At 43.2% G+C, this 22876-nt stretch overlaps 1 long non-coding RNA gene across 1 annotated transcript; it reads left to right on the forward strand.

The window, feature by feature from the left end:
* Positions 1 to 25: 25 nt before the first annotated feature.
* Positions 26 to 22791, forward strand: LOC142018910 (uncharacterized). Its single transcript, XR_012646960.1, has 3 exons — positions 26 to 851; positions 21360 to 21594; positions 22183 to 22791. It is a non-coding gene; the product is annotated as an uncharacterized LOC142018910 (long non-coding RNA).
* The last annotated feature ends 85 nt before the right edge of the window (positions 22792 to 22876 follow it).

Here is a 22876-nt window from a genome sequence, read left to right on the forward strand (position 1 = left end):
TCCAAGGCGGGGAAAGGAGAAAGATGTGTTCGTCTCCGACTTTTACGCACATAACGTGCGTCCTTCGCTCTAGCTGGTAGCGGTTGCCTCCCTGCTACAAAGCGTTCGGCGCGGGCGGGGCTATGAGGTTCCTCAGTGGGGTCTGCGGCGAGCGGGGAATCCCGCGCGCACTCTGGTGGTGCGGAGCAGTCCTTGCAACCCGCCCCGCCGTTCCCGGGCGCCGGGAAGCTCTGCGGGGTTACTGTAATACGCCGACTAGAGGGGCGCGGCCTTAGCTGTGGGCCGCTACTGGTTAGAGCTGTGAGAGGAGAGAGCGCCAGGCTCTCACGAGTCCCGCCCGGCTCCTGTTCCCGCCGCTGTCCCGAGTCCGGGGCCAAAGCCGGAGGTGGGGCCAGGTGCAGGGGAGCAAGTCTGTGGTGTAGCTGAAAGGGGAACACGGGCGGGTGTGGAGCGGGGGAGGCAGGGATGCACCCGGCGTTTTCCCTGTTTCGCCTGCTGCCCGCCCGGGAGCAGAGTCCCAGGGAGCCCCAGGTGGAGCAGGGTGAAGACCCGCTCCTGGTCGGGTTAGTGCGCCGGATAGATGGAGTGGAGCAAGTCCTTGTTCCCGCTCCCCAGCAGGAGTGCGGGTAGTCCCAGTCCCAGTCCCTAACTGGAGCATCAGGTAAAGGGAGCAGGCTGAGCCCACGAGCTCCACCCGTGCTCTCTGGCTTGAGCATGTGGTGAGGTGAGGAAAGCCCCCCCGTACCCTGATCCTGCTCCCCAGCTGCAGCAGGGCTAACAGGCCTTCCCACTCCTGGGCTGGAGCATTTGGTGGAGCGGAGCCGGATCCCACTCTGTGGCTGGAGCACTGGGTAAGCTAGTGAAGTGTGAAAGCCTGGAGCTTATGGGGAGCCATGGGGGGTTGAGAGGGTGGGCCAGGGCCCATACACGCCTACCAGTGGGTACACCTCTGGAACAAATGCCAGGCTATAACAGGCTATGTCCCCGCAGGTGGCTAGGCTGGGGTTGCACTGTGTTATCCTGGCATAACACCAGGGGCACTGAGTACTAACAATGCTAGGCTGTAAAGTCCCTGGGTTGTAAATCTAGCACAGGTGAATCTGGTGTTGGTAGGAGGGAGGGGCTGGCTACTAAGTCTAGGAGGCTTGCTACCAACAGCAATAGCACCTTCTGTCTCCCTTCTTGGCACAATTTAAGGTAGGAAATTCCACACTTTGGACTGGACTGGTTTCATTGAGCTGTTTGATGTTTCCATAAAACCTAGAGAGGGAGAAACCAAGACTGAAGGGGTCTTGAATCTAACTGTCAGACTACCTGGCTGCTCTCTCAACAAAACAGCCAGAACAATGGGAAGCACGTGGCTGCCCATTGTTGTGGATGCCCTGTCTGTTGAGAGAGGCTCCACGTTTTTAATTTTTTTATTATAGATGTTTTGTTTTTTTATTTAAAAAGGTAAGTGACACAGAAGATTGATACAAACTGAGGAAAAATATCCAAGGTCAAGGCTGACTGAAACTTTAAAGAAACTTGGAACGCTTAAATTTCAATCACTGGTGACATTACAGAGAAGCTGTGCACAGGCATGTATGGTTTTAATGGTCTCACAGCTTTGATTAATTTTCTTTAATATTGAACTACATGTTTCCCTCTGCACAAAGCAGCAATATGATCTCTAGTTGGGGAGAAATAAAATTGTTGCGAGAGAAAGGCATAAATATCTAGAACATGATGAAAGGTAAATGAAAGCCATGAAGAAGTCAAGTTTATTACGTTCAGGTTATGTTGAAATCTCACCAGGCCAAGAAAAAACCCTGTAACTCATGATGCTTTGTTTTATAGAGCGCCAACCTTTAATTCTAGAAACCAGGGGTTTGCATATGCTGCAGAAACCTGAAAATATTTACATGATGGCTGTTGCTAAGCCCTTACTACCAAAGGCTTGTTGCCATGAGTTAGTGTAGTTACTGCAATGGCTGGTAATAAGCATTTTCACGACTGGATTTTATATCTTCAAATAAACCAATGAGATACAGACAACTGCATATACAGATTCAAGCTACATAAACCCTAAATTATGGTGAGGATTATTTTACCTGAAGCCTAGATAAAATAGAATATGGAAGACTAGTTTCCAAATGGTGGCTAATTTTTTTGAGGCTGCTTATACTTGTGGCCCCTGAAACTTCTACAGCAGTAGTACAGCATACTTTGATATAGCACTGTTCACCCAAGCAGATTTCACATTGTTTCATGTGATTGAAAAATAGATAGTAATGTATAAACCCTACACAGAAATAACGGTATATGCCTCTGAAACAGGCTACATCACTGTGAAATGCAGCAGTTTGAGCATAGGTCACCACAGGTGAGCAATATTAAAATAGAGCTGGATTTCGGCAGGTGTAAGATTATGCTAGGTTATAGCTTGAAACACCACATTTAACACTGAAAGAATTCTTACAGAAATCACCAAAGTCTTTGTGTCCACACAATTAGCCAAGCTGTCAGTTTGAGACTGTTTACGCTACAAGTACTGCAATGATTAAAGCGAAAAAGCAGCCCAGTAGCCCTTTAAAGACTAACAAAATAATTTATTAGGTGATGAGCTTTTGTGGGACAGACCCACTTCTTCAGATCATAGCCTTACCAGAACAGACTCAATATACAAAGCACAGCGATCCAAAAATTATCAAGGTTGGCAAATCAGGAGAGCAGAGGAGTGGCAGAAGTGGGGTGTGGGATGGGGAAGTTAAGAGTTAGATAAAACAAAGTATGTAAAAGAGTGTATATAATAGGCCAGGTAATTGCTTCCTAGTTCAAACCACGTGTTAATGGGTCAAATTTGAATATGAATGAGCATTCTGAACATTCTGTCTGTAAATTATTATTAAAGTTCCTTTTCAATAAAGTAGACTTTCAGGTCATTAACAGAACGGCCTGCTCCATTAAAGTGCTGGCTGACAGGTTTGTGAGTTAGGAGCTTTTTATGTCTGTTTTGTGTTCATTCATTCTTTGGCCAAGAGTGTTTGCAGTCTGTCCTATGTACATGGTGTGTGGGCATTGTTGGCACCTGATGGTGTATATGATGTTAATTGAGGAACAGGAGAATGTGCCTGTGATTCTGTGAATGACATGGTTAGGTCCAGTGATGGTATCTCAATAATAGATATGTGGACAAAGTTGGCAAAGGGGCTTGTTGCAAGGAAAAGTTACAGGATTACTATTATTGTGGTATAGCCTGTGGTTGTGAGTGAGAATCCTCATAAGGTTGGGAGGTTGTCTATAGGAGGGAACAGGCTTGTCAGCTAGGGCCTTCTGGAGTGTGGCACCCTGATTTTGGATAGGCTGTAGGTCTTTAATGATGTGTTGCAGCGGTTTGAGTTAGGGGCTGTAGGTAGTGACCAGCACTGTTCTGTTATTGGCTTTTTTGGGCCTATCTTGGTAGTTTTCAATACCTGCCATATACTGCTTTTTCACTAGGTGGAGCCATTTCCCTTATATTTTGGGGAAGGTCCTTCACTTCCAAGTTTTAATTTCCTGAGGATTTATTTGTTTTTATTTTATAAAATTAAAATGGGTGAAAGCACAAAAAATTGACTTCACAGATTTTCAGGTGACTATCAGGGCTAATAATGAGGGAATAGGATGACAGGAAAAAAGCAACAAATAGAAAAGTACAAGTTTATTGTTTATGAAACCATCTCTAATAATACCCATTAAAATAAAATTTCTTTTAAAAGCAAAAATAGTTTACTGTTGATGACTGGCATTTATGATTCATATAAGGGACTTCTCTAGGAATTCTACGTCTCATTGTCTTCTGCTTGTTTTTTAAAAGTTTCAAAATCCCCCTTATGTTCTGAAATGTAGTCAGATGCAGGGGTGGGTTGTTTATTTTTCAAGCCATTTAGCATGAAGTCATGTCTTTGCTGCACAAAACTGAATTATTCCAGTATTCCTGTGACTCAGAAAAGGCTTCCTCTAGCAACCAAAATGGGTTACCATTGCGTGATGCACACCAGCGAGAATGAACTAAAACCAGTACTTGACCTGAACCCCCATCCCAATATCATCATCTTTCCTGTCACAGAAGTTAGGACAAGGGCTGGGAGCCAGCAAAGACCTGCCAGCAGTTGGGAGATTGCCAGCACTTTCCTCCACACACCATTAACTCCTCAACTTTGTGCCCCTGCACTGGTGCTGTCTGAGGGTGAATCAGATAGTGTTCTTTCCTCCGTGACTCGTATGTGAGTAGTGACACATCTTTGAGTCCAGATACTCACAGGAGAGCAAGGGGTAAATGGGGTACAGAGTACTCGCAGTGAGGAGAGGTCATGCCTGATGGGCAGGTGTCTGGTGCCCAATGGAGTTGGGGGAGCAAGCAGTGGGAGAAAGGTTTGCCCAGTGGTGGAGAGGGGGACAGAGGAAGTGAATGGTGCTCGGCTTTATGGCACAGAACCATGTTGCCGGCCAGGAGCCAGTATTCCTGAGAGTCGTTTCCTTTTTGCTGCAGCCAGTCACTACAGTAGACTGCTGCCTTGACAGGCTTCCTACCCATCTTACCCGCCTCATCCGCCAAACAGCTGGCGTGCAGCCAAACTGAAGAGGCCAGTGGGGTGTCTGCATGCGAGAGACTAGGAGTAGGGAGCTCAAGCAGATGCAAAACTCTGGGTAGCTTCTTCATCAGATGGATCCCATGTCCTCCCATCAGTCTGTCTTCATAAGCACAGAGCATCTTATGGTAAAGGAACCTGAAGCCCTCCCATTGACCCTGTCATGAGGATGCCAAGTAGTGTTAGCAGTCCTAATTTGGGGTCCTTTGAAAGAGTTGTTGCTAGCCTATAACTTCCTCACAACCCTCCTCCTGCCCCAGCATTTTACAAAAGCAGTAGGTTCTTATAGAAAGTTTTTGCACTCACCTGTTGCTTGGTTCTGAATATCCCTTGGATATTAGAGATTTATTTGAACTGGGGCATGGCACCCACTGCCTTTCAGGAAGTAGTACTGAAAAAAGGTAATAGAACACATAAATGTCATAATGTAAGAGCTTACCTTTCTAGAATGATATGTACTAAATAATTGTGCAAAGGAGATTGAGATAGTCATCTGCAGCAACACTAGAGCATGCTGTGGTCATTGAACTGAGTTACATTCCTGCACTGTAAATTCAAACTCTGTCTTTGGTAGCAATCTTAGAGTGATCTGTAGGCATTTTGCTACTATCTGCTTCTGTTGAGGGTTTTTTGTTTTCCTTTTTTTTTCTTTCTTTTTTTTTCCCCTTTACTATTGAGGAAATAAGCACTGCTAATTTGTGCAACTAATTTACAAAGGATTCTAGCTCTTCTGAAGGATAATATATTCCCTACACAGAAAAGTGAAAGGGTTGCTGTCATGTTGCTACCTTTTCCACCTGGGGTATTATTATAGCAGAGCACCAGCACTGATTCATTAGGAGGAGGCTGAAAGATGGAATAACATAGTCATCTTTCCTGATCAATGGAACTGAGTATGTTTACAGACAAGGTGTCCCTGGTACCTAGTACCTTAATATGAGGTGCTCAGAGCATTTGTAGATTTTGTTAACATTTTTGGTGCCTTGCTAGGGAGTACTGGGGTTGGGGCACTGAGAGCGAATGTGGGTACATTTGGGGGTAGTGGTAGAAACAGCTGGGCTGTGAAAGAACAGGAATGAGGGGTTAGGTTCTGGAGGAATAGGAGGAGAGATGTAGCGGTAGAGAGGAAAAACAGTGATGGAGAAAGGGATTGGATTGGGGGGTAGGAGAAGGTTTGGGGGGCTTAGGGAATGTGGGAACCTGGAGGAAGACATGGGGCACGTGGCCTGGGCCAGATTCTTGCATCCTCTCTGTCTGCGTGCGTGCGTGCGTGCGTGCGTGTGTGCGTGCGTGCATGCGCGCGCGCGCGCGCGCGCGCGCTGAGATCTGGGATTTTGGAACATTGAATTTGTCAAGCAAGTGCAGAACTCTGGATAACTTCCCTACCTTGTCAGCAAGTCTACCATCCAAAAGTTCAAAGCATCACTATTGTCATTCCACTACAAAAAAGTTTACAGGCGTACAGTGGAGTAGTTAGGAATCACATAACCTCTGTTTCTTTTAGTTAGCTCTCAAACCTACATGATCATTACACCTGCCCAAATGAACACTAAAACCTACTAAAATTAATTCTTTATTTAAAAAAAAATAGTAGCTGTACAGACAAAAACATGGTTAACAAAATGTTAAGGTGATGTCTCACCCACTTCCAAAACACTCAGTTCAGCATAACTCAGACCTCCGAAAACAGGAAATAAATAGTTTAGGTCCATGCCAACTCAACTCTAACTTTGCCCATTTTGTAGTGCCTCAATATGCCCACAACGCACATACTCCAGTCTTTGCTCAGGGAATAGGGCCCATGACCATTACAGGATCCATTTTAACATTATCTTATTCATAAGGTAAAACTTGTGCTAAGGTTTTCTGAACCGTTTTGTAACTTAGCCCTAGATTTTATCTCTCAAGATTCTTTGATTACATTTAAGTGGTGGGAGAAAGCCAGAGAGTTTGCGTCCACCCGTATCACTTTGTTTCACTAAGAGAGGTCTATCAAGCTGCTCCAGCTGATCCCTCCGTCATTCAGAATAGGTACACATAACAGTGTTTACAGCCAGAGTGCATGAGAATAATTTCCAGTAGCTACTGACACCTCCAGTGGGTAGATTGAAGACTACACTGGCATGAAGTTGAATTCCACTTGTACTAGATTTCAGACAGTTAAGGATAAAATACCCAACTATTTCTTGGTTTTCAGAGATGTGAGGTTTTCTGAACATGATGTCTAGAAGAGCACAATATATCATGAAGCAACTGTATCTTTGCATTAACCAAGTTTTTTGTCAGTGATTTTTTTTTCTAGAGACTTTTTTAAATCTAGCATGTTTTTCTCATTCACTTTAATAATGTTCCCTTTGAGCGTGATCCATATACTACTGACTTTAGTGGTGTATAACTAGCCCAGAGATACTTAATCTGTACATATCAGAGTTTTTGTTTGTTGTAACCTAAATTTTAAGACGTCTTATCATCCTCAAATACAGTATCAGCTGTTTTGTTGCCAAAAACCAGTCACTGCAGAGAAGTAGAACTGTAGTGTGACTTTCCGACTGTGTTTTACAGAGCAAATTCTGTGACACAATAAAGGGCAGAACACTTTTTCAATTTAAAGTGTTATGTTCTTCCTTTCCTTCTCCATCATACTAACAGAACACTAGACGGGGAGGGTTCTTAGTTACTACAGAGAATTCTTCCCCAGATACCTGCCTGGTGGTCTTGCCCATATGCTCAGGGTCTACCTAATCACCATATTTGGAATCAGGAAAAAAAATTGTCTCAGGTCAAACTGGCAGGTTTTTTTTGCTTTCCTCTGCAGCAAGCGGCACAGGTCAATAGCAGAGGTAAAGTAGTGTAAATGGTAAGTTCTTCATAATTTGAAGTACTTAAACCATTGCAAGGCCAACGCACCCAGATTGTCAGCAGAAGGGAATGAACCTGTGACCTTAGGGGCTAAAGCGCTGTGCTCTACCACATGAGCTAAAAGCCTGCTGATTGCTGTAGATAGGGAGTTTACATGTAATTTACCCCTAAATGTCTTCTAAGAGCCCAGTAAGCAGCGGAGGTGTTGGTAATGCTGCTAGATTATATGACCTCCTGTGGTCCAGCAAATTATCTTGTCCAGCACCGGTCAGGTCCCAGGGAAACCAAATTAGAGAGGTTCAACCTGTGCACGCTTATTTTCTTACACGTGCCAAGAGTAATTTTTTTTAAACATATGAACAGAGCCAAAATTTCTGACAGTTTGAATTATATGAGACAGGTTGCAGGGATCTACTAATAGCAGGGACAAAAAATGGGGCCCAACATACCCCTGGGTTAAAAGACAGTAGATTGGATGGAACAATGACCTTTGATTTCTGCTTTATTCATGACACTTATCCATAGACATTGAACTTTACTTGTGCCATGGAAGCTCTTACCAGCTGCATTCCTATCTAATCTCTCGGACAAATATTTTGCATGTGATTTGATTGTATCACACAAGTTTGAGGCTTGAATTCAAGGAGATTGATTGTACAATTTTTACTGTTTACTGTGCTTTTTTCCTTTTAAATATCTGTGAATAACATAAAACCAAATCACTGAAGTAGGTCTTTTTGCCTCTTTGAGGCTCTTTGTGTGAGTAATAATCAAACAATAATTATATCTACAACTTCAGCTATTAAAAGTGCTGCACACATGACTAGTCATCAACACATTTGTGAGATAAGCTGAAGTTAGTCTGGTGGCAAGCTACCAATGGGAGTGTCAATTGCTTTTTTATTCCCCCATCTCTCTGTGTGATAGTGGCATAGGGTCAAGGAATTGAACAATATGTGGAATTGTTAATAACTATATCATCTTTTATTTGTAGCTCATGAATCAAATCTGTACCAACTCAAAAACTCAAAAAATTGTTAACGTATTAATAACTCCTGTTGGTCAGGTCATTTAAAAATCCCACGTGATTTAAAAAAAAAAAAAAAAAATATGATTATAATTGACCCCCTTCTTGGTAGCATCAGTAAAGAGGCTGAGGATTGAATGGGTCTGTAAAAAGAACTAGTTCTCACCTGCAGGTCAGAATTGAAATACCTTGGCAAGGAAATGATACTGTGAGTCATTCATGTGCCCACTTGTCCCTGCGAAGTAATGGGCAACTTATTTCACATACGGCATCCAACAACTGCTGGATTAAAACATTAAGTTACTGCTGGCCTTGGCTGGATATGAATTGCTGATACGCTTTGTTTCCCGTAATCACCTGAACCAGCCAGTCTCTTTCACAAGTTTCCTTCATCCATTTGCACTGTAGCTTTTGTGCCACCCTCCTTTTACTCTTCTGTTTGTCTTCTCCTCGGCTCCCCTATTTAAAGCTGCAGTTAATTTACTTGGCATCAGGGTTCTCGGTAAACTGGGCATTTTTGCAGCCACTCAAGAGAAATTCCATTGCTGCTTGGCTCTTTACCAGCACACCTACAGTTGGGTTTTTGTTTTTACATTCATACATCCAACAGTGCACATAAAAATGTATTTTTATATTTTTATGTATTTCATGGATGGACAGAAATCCACAACTGGATGGTAAAGATTAGAGGGAACATTGCTTGGCATCATATAACTCTCTACTGCTCCCTAAAGGGACTGCTGACTTCACTTACTTTCCCTCATTGTCTCCACTGCAGCACTTAAGAGCAATACAAAAGATTCCAGGTAATGATTTTTTGCTTTTGTGGTTTCACAAGAGAGCCCTCAGTTCATGGGCATGTTAGATTTTCTCTGTTCTCACGAGTGCCGACTGCTGACCTTATTCTGCTCTGAGAAAGGCACCTTGAAGTGTAGTGTTTATCGCAATAAGATATGTAAACATCAGAGGAAATTCAGCTCCAATACAAGAATTCCATGTGAACAAAAGGGAAAAAAATCTTTTGTATAGTCTAATGGTTGGCTTACAATATTATGGGCATGAATAATGAATAGCATTCAAGCATTAGAAATAAGTGTCAGCTAAACCCTTTTTGAGAGACTTTGCAGCAATGTTTGTGCTGAAACAATTATGTACTTGCATGCCCACACAGTTATAACTTGAGTTGGGGCCAAATCCCATCCCCAAACACCCACTAATTTTGAGGCCACTCACTTCTGGATCTGAACTTTATGGCTGGCTCATAGCTAAACAATGACCTCAACCAAAACTTTGGATCCCAGCTATCACCCTTAAGCTTTTTTTATACTTAATAGCTAGGTCAACAAAGATGTGCCACGGCTATGACAAAAACCCTGACCATCACAGCTATACAGCTTAACCCTCTATGATGTAGATGCATCTGTGTTGACGGAAGAATGCTTCCCTGAATGTGACTAACTTCATTTGTGAAGGCAGTGTTATCACACTGATGGAGAGAGCCCTACAAATCCAGATATCCACTTTATATTGTATCTGCAGCTCATTTTTACAGATGAAGATGCGGATACCGATTTTCAGAACCATCACATCCTTAAGATGAGGTGGGGCAGCTGTTGCAGGCCACGCACTTTTGGCACCTTGGGACTGCTGCCCCAGCGGTCCTATGGATGTGAGTGGGGAGGATTACCTGGGGCAGAGCGTAGGCAGTGGGGGGCAGATGGCAGCACGAGCAGCAAAGGGTCACCTCCCCTCCTCTTGCCCTCTCTCATTCATGAAGTGTGTGAAGCAGCCTATTTCATTCTGTCACAGCCTTCAGGCCCTCTGAGCCCCATGGGAGTGATGGAGTGAGCAGGGTGCTGCTCACGCTGCGTGCTGAGTGAAGGGGGACAGGGTAAGACAAGACAACTTCTTGTTGCTGCCACCCACTGCCACACCCGCCCCAGGAAATCCCTGGTCAGGGAGGGGGCAGGCTTGCAACATGGTGGTGGGGGCTTCCTAGGGCCTTGTGCCTGCAGGGGGGGCAGGGGAGTCCCCTTAGGGTGGCCCTGCCAAATTTTGTATCTAGAACCCTGAAAATTCATGGCTATCCGCTTTATATTGATGGGTATCCACATCCTCAGATATGGATGTGGCTATCTGTATCCACATCGGCAAAAATGATCTATAGATACCAATTTTGCATCTATGCAGGGCTCTACTGATGGAAAAGCCCCTCCTATCAGTGTAATCTGTCTGGAATGTTAAGATGACATAGGCTAACCAGTGGAGGGACTCATCTTCGACAGAAAACTGGGCGAGACTATACTTTCAAAGGAATTTTATTTTGAGATTTTGAACTTGTAACAAACGTGTATAGGTGAGATAAAATGCCCTGAAGAAAATGTTCACACAAATTCCTATTAACCAAAGCAGCTAATTTTAGCAGAGCTCAGGATGTTTTCTGAACTTACTTCAGCTTCTATTATGAAAATAATCCAAACAGTATCAACTCCTTCTTTTCACAAGAGTCTTTTCTCCTTCTACTAAGGCAAAATGACAACACGGAATCAAAGATTTGCAGCATCTGAGAGCCATGGACCAAGATGATTTATCTGTAAAAACAGAGTTGCAGGACAAGCATGGCTTTATGTCCCATTTCCCACTGCCCCAGGACCCTCAGAATGAGGAACAGTGGTGAGGAGTGGTAGAAATCCTAGTTTTTCTCACTTAGATTTGGTAATTTTGAGAAGGCTTGGGTGCCCTTTCACTAATGTAAATGTACAATACTGCATTTAGCACATACCCCTTTTATATTTTGTTTCCTTAGCAATAAGTTGCTGCCTTTAGGGAGATATTAAAATGAATTTCCATTCGCACACACATATCATGATGTATTGTGATTGATTTACTAATTTCAGGAAAGTTAAGAAGGAAACACACAATAGTAGTCTTGTCAGAATGAATACTGGGAATGTCTGGATGGAACAGCAATTATGGGTTGAAGCTCAAACAGCTGTATGGGGTGTGAATTACAGAAGAGGGCACTGGGGAATTAAATCAGCAAAACTGATCTGAGTAATCAACAGTGGAATAGGGGTGTGTGCATGTGAGAGAGGGAGAGAGAGAAATGACAGTGTATTAACCCTGTATTTTACAGAGGTTCAGCCTTAGGGCTACAGAAAGTGTAATGGATTAATAAAAGAATGACTTAGTGGTTAAAGCACAGGACTGGATGCATAGGATGTACATTTAATTCTTGGCTGGCTTTGCCATAGATTCACCAACATCTGAGGCCCAGATCCTCAAAAGTATTTAGGCTCCTAATTTCCATTAATTTTTCAATAATGCTGAGCATCCAAAACTCTTACTCAACAGTCCGTGGTAGCTGTCGGTGCTCATCTCTTCTGCAACTGGGTCCTTCTTTTCTCTCTGTGGCTCAGTTTACCCACTTGAGAAGGTCACCCATCAGTCCTGGGTGATGTGATTTAAATTCAATCATATTTGTAAAGTAACTGAACTCTTTATATAGACAGTGCTCCAGAACAGCCAGGTATTTAATGTTGATAGACTGCATGTCTGCCTTTTTGGGCCTTTTCTACATTGCCCATTTAATGTCTTCACAGTAATATGAATTAATGATTATCAGCGACTATTTTTGTTATTTTAATGAGTTTTTATAATTGTCTCATTATTTAAAAAACAGATAACAAGTACGTTTAATTGAGCCATCAAGACAGGTGCATGCCTAAACTGAGTAACCACAAGGGGCAAAGTATGTAACAATATGTTGTTATAAACCTCTCTTCCCTGCCATTTGTTGCTTTCTCTTGTGTTAAGCCTGTAATTAGATTAGGCTGTTTTGTGGGAAGGATCTTAGGTGGGATCCACAACAGAGACTTAGGCACTGCAACCCAAGCATCACAGTGCCTAACATTTAGGTGCCCAGAAAAACCTCAAGGAGAACATCGTGCCAAAGAATGTGATCCCCAAAAGCCAGAACACCAGCCACGATGCCCACTAAACTAGTCAATAGGAAATGCTGATGATGGGACTGCAAACTAAACCTCACCTCCCTCTTCACCCCAGAGATCAGCACCTGAGTCTGGAGTTCAGGGAAGCACCTAAATACCTTTGTGGATTGGGCCCTTGTCTTTTTAGTTGTCTGCCAAAGAAGCTTGCATCCTGGGGTAAAGATAATGAAAATATCCAGGCACCCATAAACCAAGTATTTTAAAGCATTTTCCTGAGGCTTGTTAGAAGTGCGTGCAGCCCATGCACAATCTGTTTCAGTTGCAACAACCATTTTTATTATGTTGATTATGTTGTGTGAGCCTAGAATATGTGGTGACGGAGGGCAATTGGGAATGAAGGGATACAAATCCATCTCCAATTGTTAGTCACTATGTTAACATTTGATGTCTCGTTGGGGTCTGTTATTAAATGAATTGGCAGTTTTAGTCTAGTTCTTAAAGGAGACATGTCCTCTTAATAAAAATTGGAATCTTATTTGGCTGCGTTGCTGGCATTCTCAATAGAAGGCTCAAAAGATGAACTACCACCTTGCATTTAAAACCAATTGAAGAGAGCTGGAGCCATTAACAGGCTAGTGCAGAGAAAGATTGTAGCTGTTGTGTATAAACAGAGGACTTAACAGTTCCAAGTCACTTAAAAAAGTAAAAAGCAAATGAGGAGCCATCCTCCTAGGCCAGTGTTTCCCAAATGTAAAACATTCCTATACCCTTTTTGGCCTTCGGCCTTATCAGCGTACCCCTTCTCCGAGTGCCGTCCCAGTGCTTATCTCCTGATTTTTAGTAATTTATTTTCTGCTGCATACCCCTTGATATCCTTTCACGTACCATCGGTGGTACGTGTACCACACTTTGGGAAACTGTCCTAGGCTACGTCTAGATTACAGTGACTTGTTGACAAAAGGTATTTTTTGGAAGATATCACCTGACAAAACTTCTTTCAACAGATCGTGACCAAATTGCCAAGTATATCACAAGGGCAATCTGCTCTGTTGATGGAGAGTGGTTGGACTGTCTGGTTGCTCTCTCGACAAAACAGCCAACTGGAAGCACAGCAGACAGGGCTGCCGAGTGTCCTGGAAGCCCTGTCTGTTGACAGAAGGCCCCTGGAATGGCCAGACCTGCTTTCTGTCGACAGATCTCTCTCGACAGAGACATTATGCCTTATGGGAAGTGGGATAAGACTGTCAACAAAAGTTCTGCATTCTGTCAATTTATTGTCAACAGAACACCTTGGGAATCTGAACGCGTCCTGGGTTTTCTCAACAAAATGCCAGTGTAGGCATAGTCCTAATGTCTAAGTCAGAATTGAATGAGGGTTCTCTGTCTTATCTTCTCCAAGGAAATTCCAAATGAGTTGGGTATGTCCCAGAGGTCTGCAGCTGTTCCTGGTACTTGGGAGTGATTGCTGGACCCATGAGTTAAAAATAATCTAAGCAGTGGAAAATTGGTGACGCACTGAATTTCTCAACAACTACCTAATGTGAAAAGAAAGAAAACAATTCAAATTTAGTCCCCTGAGCATGGATTTATGCACAAGACATTTATCTTGACTTTAAACCCTATGACTCAATCATGTCCTGATTATTATCAGTAATTGAAAACTAAGGGCCTCGACTTGTTCCCACTGAAGTCGTTGGCTCCAGAAGAAGCAGGATTAGGGACTTAATTTTTGTTCCACTATTTCCATTAGGGTTCCTCTGTGATTCAACACTCAGAAGTAATTGGAAAAAAGTGATGTATTGAAAAGCAGAAGATCACTATATTCATAGTGAGATATATATTCATATATCCCATATATATTGACCAGCTGCCTAAAGACATCTGGAATTCTTCTGTGTGATAGCAAAAGTTCACAATACAATATATACCATGTATGGCATAGAACACTTTTTGCAGGAATTAGCAAGGAATAGAGAGGACTGTGGTCATGGAAGTTTACAGTGCTGATTTCATTTGTGTGCTTACAGTGTAGGTTTAACCATCATTGCAATTAAAAAGCAAAAGTGTGTGGCATGTGTAGACAGGCCAAATTTCAAAAAAGCCCTTCCTGTCAGGAGATAGGGAAAAGATATGTAAGTTGCAGTGAGCAATTTGCATATCTTTTCCGAACATTTCCTTGTAGTGTAGCCTAAGCCAATTAATAATTTATCCAATTTATGTCCAGTTCTGGTTCTCACTGGTGGAGGGGATGGAAGAGGTGAAGGTGTCTAGTTTTTCCATTTTCTGGAAAATGTGGTCAGCTACACGGTCTGGAAATTACCTACCCTCACTCTCTGTTCAAAAGCATTTTTGGGGGGTGGAGTGCAGAGGGACTGTCTTAATGTTCTACCTGTGAGCTGCATAATCCAAGTATCTATCGCAATTGCTGACTGCTGGGAAGAACTTATATCTTGCTTTGCATAAGCTATCATCTGAAAACAAGAGAAACTCATGATGGCTGGACACTCAGAAAAAATTAACCACTGCTTAGCCCCTGACAAAATGTGGCTTACTGCATACAATGAAGTAGAGAAGCTCCTGGAAATATTTTGAACCACCACCTGGATAATAGACCTTTGAGCTGCTGGGTAGTGAAAGTCAACAAAAGAAAAAAAAAGATGTTTGATTCTAATACAAAACAGTAACAACTAGAAGCAAACTCTCCCACTTCCCTGGAAATATCGTAGTCACGCTAGTTCCCATGATAACAATGATTGATGCAGAAAGCATCCCCATCCAGCACATTGTGTCCACCCTCCCAGTCCTAAGTAAAATCAGTGAAGACGTAAGACAACATGATATCTGCAAACATCCCAGGTGCCAGACTGGGGAAACTTCTGCATGTGGTGAAGCGTGTGCTTCCCAACAAGGGCCAACAGACACCCACTAGCTCTTCTCAAGTTAACATACTAAAAATAGCACTGTAGCTGGAGATTGTTTGGGTGGCATCTTGAGCTACCTGAGTACAACCTGCCTTGCCTCCAGGTACGTACTCAGGTGGCTGGCCCAAGTCACTGCACATGGTCCCCCTGCCCCAGTTATGCTGCCGTTTTGAGTGCACTTGCTGGAGCTTAGCTCCTGCAGATCAGTTTACTCACACTGGGAAGTGTGTTTGCAGTTGGGCATATCCAGAGGTAGCCCTAGTAACACTAGAGATGACTTTCTCATGGTAATGTATGGAAGGTATATTTGAATACTCACACTGAGCCTTTGTGCAACATTCAACACAGTCAATGACGTTATGCTGATGACCTACCTATATCTAGTCAGCTGAACAAGGCATTCCATTCACAACTCAGCAGAACAGCTGTGGTCCTCTATAAAAGACAGCAAGAGAGTTAAAAAGAAACATTTTGTGGATAAAGACATCTGAGCTGTCTAATGATCTTATCTGGAATCTATGAGTCAGTGGAAAGGATCTGACTGAGATGTTGAATTTGTACTTGAACACCAAGGCCCTGAGGTATAAGGGACTGAAATCCTATGCTAGAGAGAAAGCTTCAATGTCTGAGCTGGCCAGTGAACTCTCTGGCTTAGAGTGGACCAATAGAAGAAGTCTGCTACATTGTTAAAACTCCATAAATGTTTAGGAGAGAAGGTCAAAAAACACATTTTTTTTTTCCCAAATGAAATTGGAGAGTGGGTACTTCGTTACCCACATTTGGATATGAAGCTGAACCAAATTTAGGACACTAACGCAGTGTTGTCTATTATTGCAATTTTATTGCTCTCTTTCACTGAAGTTTTGATTAATGCTCTAGTTTTTGAATATAAGTGATTAAATGAGAAATGTGTTTTAATTATTTTTATTATTGTCAGCCGCATGGCCAAGGAGAAAAAATGAATCTGTGCAACCTAAGAACCCAAAAACCAAACCCCTAAACTTATTTTTTGTAAATCTCATAATTTGTAAGCCAGTCTCAGGATTTTTGTGAGCCTCACTCATGATTTTGGAGCATTTTAGGTTGGCAGTCGTGCTACTGTGTAATTTCTGCGCCTGTTCTGTACAGTTTGAAAAGCTCTTAAGAGATCATCCATTTTAACTGCATGCCACTATATAATCTGTTTATTAAACAAATAAGTTTCTTTCCCATGAACTCAATGTCATGGGATTGCTGTCAGAATAAATCATAAATATTGGAAGAGTAACATCTTAATGGTTTACTTTGGAGTATTTGAAATCCTATCTTGAGGAGACTGGCTGGCTCAGGGAATTATTAAAGCGCCATAGGGTCTTATACTACCCACCATCTGAGAAAGGATGGATGGTCTTGGACTGGTATGCAGAAGAGATATGTTCATTTCCTGCTGTTGCTTCAGGCTTCCTCTATAATTTGAGGCAAAACACTTAATCTCTCCATGCCTCAGTTTTCCCTCTGTAAATTAGAACGCCTACTCATTTTCTGTCTTATCTATTTTAATCATAAGATTTTCACAGCAGAGATTCTGGGTCAGCTTCCTGTCATCCTTATTCATTCAGACTTCCTCCTTGTAGACTAGTTAGGTCATTGCGACTAATGGGTTTATATCAAATGCTTCTCACAGTGGAGCCTTAATGTTGAGTGAGGTCTCTGCATGTTGCTCTAATACAAACAAATGAATAAATACTAGCTAACAGAAATTGGGTTGGGGGGGATTAATTGCTTTTGGTGGCCTCACTTTCTTGACTAGTGGTGAGGTGTTCACAACACAGAGCCCGTTACCACACTGTTGGTAGTCTCTCAACTACTGAATCGTGAAGATGAACTCTTCTCCCAGACACAGAAACTGAACTCTAGCAACTTTAGTTGAATGTGGAGAAGTTCACAGTGGCTGTGCCCATCCAGTACCTGTTCTGTGGACACATTAATGATGTCCGTCCTTCACAGTGTCACATGCTATTGTCCTATTTTCCAGTGAAATCCAGACCAGTGAGGGGTTGTGTCATTGGTTAGCCTGTAACCCTGAGTGCGTTCTGTGCTCTGCTGCAGCTCAGAGCTTGGACACCATAAGCATGCTAATTATCTATGTGTTAAGCAGCTCTGGCTGATCCCTCTGATTGCAGCAGCCTCCTTGTTACACCCCATGCATGCTTTGGTCTCTTCCTTGATAACTACAACCAAGTGAATCTAAGTCCTGAATCTTCCCAAAAGCACATGCTCTGCAATACCCAACCCTTTCCTGGACTGTTCAAAGGAGTGGGACGATTTGTTTACTCCTTTAAAGAGTAAATATCCAGCAGCTTGCCTCATTAATTGGTGTTAACAGTTACTTCAGTTCAACTATGTTCCCAGGTTGCTTTAAGATAAAACAATTTTATTAACAACAGGACATAGATTAAGTGATGCCTGGTGAAAGAATTAGAAGTAGAAAGCATGCAGATGAAAGTGGAAAATATGCATCAAAATGTCTACAATTTAATCTCACAAGAAACAGATGTTTAAAATGGTTTCTCTTGCCTATCATTTTCTTCAGCATGGCTGACTATATCTAAGGCTAGATCTATAGTAGGATAGAAAGTCGATTTCTGATACTTAATTCTGGCTATTCTAACTTTCTTCCCTAGTTTAATTCAGGGCTCTTCAGGCTCGTGCTGATATCCCTTACTGCACGCAATAGCATGGAGTACAAGGGTAAATGGCAGACCCAAGAGAGGTTGATTTTGCCACTTCTTAACGCACACAGCAAAATCAAACCCTGGACGATCAATCTCCCCCTGTCAATCAGTTGAGTATAGAGTCACCCTTAGCCAGGGTCTTCAACAGAAGTACAGGGAGCTATTACCCTTTTCTTCTTAGGTGAAAGATCCCTCTTGCACCAGGATGCTACTAGGGTCATAGCTAAATTTCCACAAAAGTATGTTTCGAAAAACAAGGTGCGATTTACTTAAGAAACAATGTACTTAGCAACATGCTAAGCCATTATTTGTGACCATCAGCCAAATTTTTAGATTTAGGATGTTGCAGGCTACAGTGGTACCATATCTATAGAAAAAGATATGGTAGAATCTTTCTTCACCAAGAGTGCTTCTCCATCTTCGTTTGTTTTGTGTTCAGAAATTCACACATAATAGCTCCATTTAAACTTTTGATTAGCCAACATTTTCTTCCAAAAAGTAGAGTTTTAGCAAAGCTTAAAATGATTTATTTCAGTTTTGTCTCTTCATGATATATCCCTAAGTACCTCAAATAGCCAAAAATAAATTTTCATATTTACTGACATCACTTTAGCTTGTACCTTGTTAGATTAAATTAAAGAAGAGCAAACATTATCACTACTTAAAAGGGGGTGTCAAAGAAAAGCTGGTTAACTATAAACTGAAATTCACAATATCCTGGCAAAGCATTCTACTAATGAAAGATAATTAGAAATGGACTCAAATCAAACATTCCTCTGTGGAGGTGTTTGGAAACCAAACCAAGGTCTAGATATGATTTTGCATATACTTTTTATCTTATTTATGAGACTCTTATGTGACTTTAAGCAGTTCACTTAACCCCTCTGTAAAATGGTACAAATCATGTTCCTCTGTTTCCTGAGGTTGCAGCCAAGATTTAATCTAAATTTAATCTATCTGTCTTAGAGTGTATCTGTCTGTTCATGAGTCCATCCATCAATGCCTCTGTGAATCTGTGAGCAGTTCCCACTGATGGCAGGGTGGCTTAGTGGCTAGGGACCCAGGGTGTGGCTCTTCAGCCCCCACCCTAGAGGTAGAAGAATAAGTTTGGGGCATCACCCAAAACTCTAATTTCCACTCCAGGAGAAGAGGGGTTGTGGGGTGGGGTACAGCTCCCACTTTGTGTCTAGAGGAGGGTCCTGAGGCTCTACTCTGCAGCAACCAACCCATGGGCATTGCTGGTTCAGGCCCTGTTATGTGGCAGACCCAGCTCCTACCTCTTACCTAGTCAGCCTTGAAGTGGGCTGGCTTCTCTCCTTTTATGCTCCTCCAGGCTGACACTGGCTGCAGATGAACTGGGGTGGGGCTGATGGGGAAAACAGGGCCTGTTGGACCCCTGCCCTGTCTGGCCTTTCTCTCACACTCTTACAGAGTCTGTTGGGTCAAGAACCCCTTCTAAACCCTAAGAGCTGGGCTCACCAAATTTGGTATACAGCTTCCTCTTACCCTAACTTAAAGCAAGGTCGGGGTTTGGTTGTGCCAGGAAATGGAAAGTGCCTGGAAGGGGATTGTTTTCCAGAACATGAAAAGGGAGGGAGCAAAGAGAGGAGGGACAATATACTGTAGAATGACTGCTGGCAGCTGCACCACCAAACAATTGGCCTGATGGGGTTGAAGCTCCATATGCCTGGTCACTGAACCTAGTAAGTGGTCCCCCTGCCCAAAACAGTGTCAGATGGAGGATTCTGCACCAGCTACATTACTTTGAACCCACTGGACTACCCCTGGGGCTGGGCAGCACCGATCTCCCACAGGAAATGCCCTCCCCCACCAGTGGCAGGGTGGGGAACAGTTAGAGGTTGCAGGCTGGGGGAGGGGTACTAGAGGCTGGAGCCAGCTCCAGAGCCTTGCCCCTCCCCCCACCCCAGACCAGCTGCAGTCTGGGGGGAAGCTGGATGTTGGGACCAGCCCCAGAAGCTTCACTTCCCGCAACCTGCAGGCTGGGGGAGCAGCTAGAGGGTAGATCCAGCCCCCTGAATGTAGCCCCTCCCAGAAGGGTTGGAGGCTGCGGCGGGGGCGCAGCTGGAGCCTGGGGATGGCCTGCAGAGCCCTGCCCCCTCCCTCCATATAAGCTGGAAGCCATAGATGCTTCATGCAGCACCAGCTTGTCAGGAGGAGCTGCCATCTGGGGCGTGTAGTCCCAGGCCCCTGAGAGGAGCCACCATCACCTAGTAAGCTGCCTCCCAGCCACCTGCCCCGGCCCCTTCCCAAAGTCCTGCACCTCCCATCTCCTGCCCTTCTAACCCCTGCCCTGAGCCCCTCACAGTGAACCCTGTGCCCTGAACCTTCCACCCCCTGTCCTCATTCCTGCACCCCCTTTCCCTGAACCTCTGACCCCCTGCTCTGAGCCCCCGACCCTCTTCCCTGGCCACTCCACACCTCCCACCCCTGCCCTGATTCCTACAGCCCCATCCAAGCCGCCCTTGCACTTCGCTGCCCTGAGCCCCCAATGACCCGAGCAATGTTAGGTACCTCTGCTGGTTCATCAGTATTTGTGAAGCTTTTTGAGCTTTTGTAGGCACTATGTAAGTGCAAAGAGTTAATGTGGGTTGGTTTGTTAATTTTTAATTTCAGTTTGCTTGGAAATAGATTTGATTTTGTCCAGTCAAAAGAGAGTCACTCTAGTGTGATTGTACAGAAGGCTTCTTTGACTCTGAGTTTTTTATGGTTTGTGAATGTGTCTAGCTCAGGTTCTTCCTCATTTGACAGAATCTTCCTTTTCCTACAATGCTTTCCAAAGTTGGATGAATTATTCTGAAAAAAAAACATGGCGGCTGTATAGAGCCTGAGGAGTGCATTCTTATTTCATTTGGGGTGGAGGGCAGTGGAACAGTTTGTGGCCATTTCCAGATGGGTCAGAATCCCAGTAGATTGTGTGGTAAAATGTGGAGTGCACTTCATAAAAGTGGTGGGTGAGATGCATGTATTTTAAGATCACAGTGTGCAAAATTGTTGTAAACTGACCTCATCTCCTATAGCCTTGTTTTGTTTTGTTTTGTTTTTCAATCTTGCAAAAATTGGCTGCAGAAATGAAAAAGTCTCTCGACCATCAGGGGCTAACTCAGCGGACCTTGGCAGCAAAGCTAAGTTCATATTTTCACATGGCTATTTTGTGCTTCAATAATTTGTCTGGTGTATTGAAAATAAATAGGCTCCTCTCCAATATCAAATATGGATCTTTTCTCTAACACGTGTGTTCTTTTTTTAACCCTTAGGATTCCATAATGTCCATATGGTTGTCAGCTACAGATTGTCTAGTTACTAGAAATTTTGGATCAGTGTGAAGCACTATTAGGAGGCAGAGTGAGGGTCTGCCTGCTGGTGGAGATGCCAATTTAGGATTCTGTAGTGGAGCAAGCTGAAGCCCAGGATAAGGAAGAACCTACATGGAGCCCAGAATGGCCCAGCCCAGGAAGATTGGACTGATAGCCAAGAATGTGAATGGAATATGTGAGGTTTTAAACCTCTCGATCATGTTTTTCCAGAGCTTTGCGGGAGATGGATATGGGAGCTAGGTGTAGTTCTTCTTGTGCTAGAACTCCAAGATTCTGAAATAATAAAAATAAATATAGTAACCTTTTGTGCCATAGCGCACAACTCTGTTGTTGACTATAGATAGGATTTTCAAAAATAATTAGTGTTCTTAGAAGCCCCCCTTAAGAGAGCTTTAAAAGGCTTGGTTTTGAGAGGCAGTCGCTCTGTCTATCCTGAAAACCAGGGGCTCTTAAAAGAGCCGCAGGTTGGACATCCTAAATTTGAGGATCCCACAGTCATTGGTTACTTTTGAAAATCTTGGCCATTTCTCCTCAAAGTTAGTTTCTTTATATAATATATATATAAAACAATAAATGGCTGAGGACTAGATTCCCTTAGCATTGCCACCTTTGCCATTGTTTAATTGCGCATAGGTCAATCAGCATAGATAATGAGACAATTCATATATGTTTATTAAAATGACCTTACCCATAATTGGCTCACTGTCAATGGAATGGAGAATGCATAAGCAATTAGGTAATATGAAGTGTCTTTCCAAACTAGAAAAATAAGCTGTCAAGCCTCTTCTTCCCTACCATCCTCCCAAAGAGAGAATCAAGTAAATGAAATATACACAGGAGACATCACTCAGCTTTTGCATTCCTTCAAAATTGTTACAATGTTCATCTCATCAACTAGGAAAACTTCTGTGAGTGTGCAGGTCTAGTACTGTGGGAATGTTGTCTGTCTGTGCTATAGTGAGTCATTGATTGGTATTGCTGTCAGATGTTGTATGTTATGTTCCATGCAGAAATTTCAGAAGGTTCTTTTTCCATTTGCCTGTTCTTACAAGCTGGAAAGCTCAATCTGTTGTTCCTGGTTTGTTTTGAATTGTTGCTGTCTTCATGCTAAGAGCTTTTAAAATCCACAACTTAGTCCACATCTACACTACTGTGGGGATCAATGCTCTGAGATTGATCCACTGGAAATCGGTTTAGCAGGTCTAGAGAAGATTTGCCAAATTGACTGCAGATCGTTCTCCTGTCAACCCAGTTACTCTCCCTGGATGAGGGTGGAGTCATTAGGGTGAAAGGGCTGGGGGCACTCATGGCAGGGACTGTGAGTTGCAAGAGTCAGGGCCGCGGGTGGAGGCCTCATGGCGGGGGTTATAGAGTGGCAGAAGTCAGGGTGAGGGCTAAGAGGTATGGGGGAGGCTGAGGGCAAGGGGTGGGCCATCAAGGGGTCAGGGTATCAGGCT

Source organism: Carettochelys insculpta, chromosome 1, assembly GCF_033958435.1.
Source record: "Carettochelys insculpta isolate YL-2023 chromosome 1, ASM3395843v1, whole genome shotgun sequence".
Taxonomy (NCBI): Eukaryota; Metazoa; Chordata; order Testudines; family Carettochelyidae; genus Carettochelys; species Carettochelys insculpta.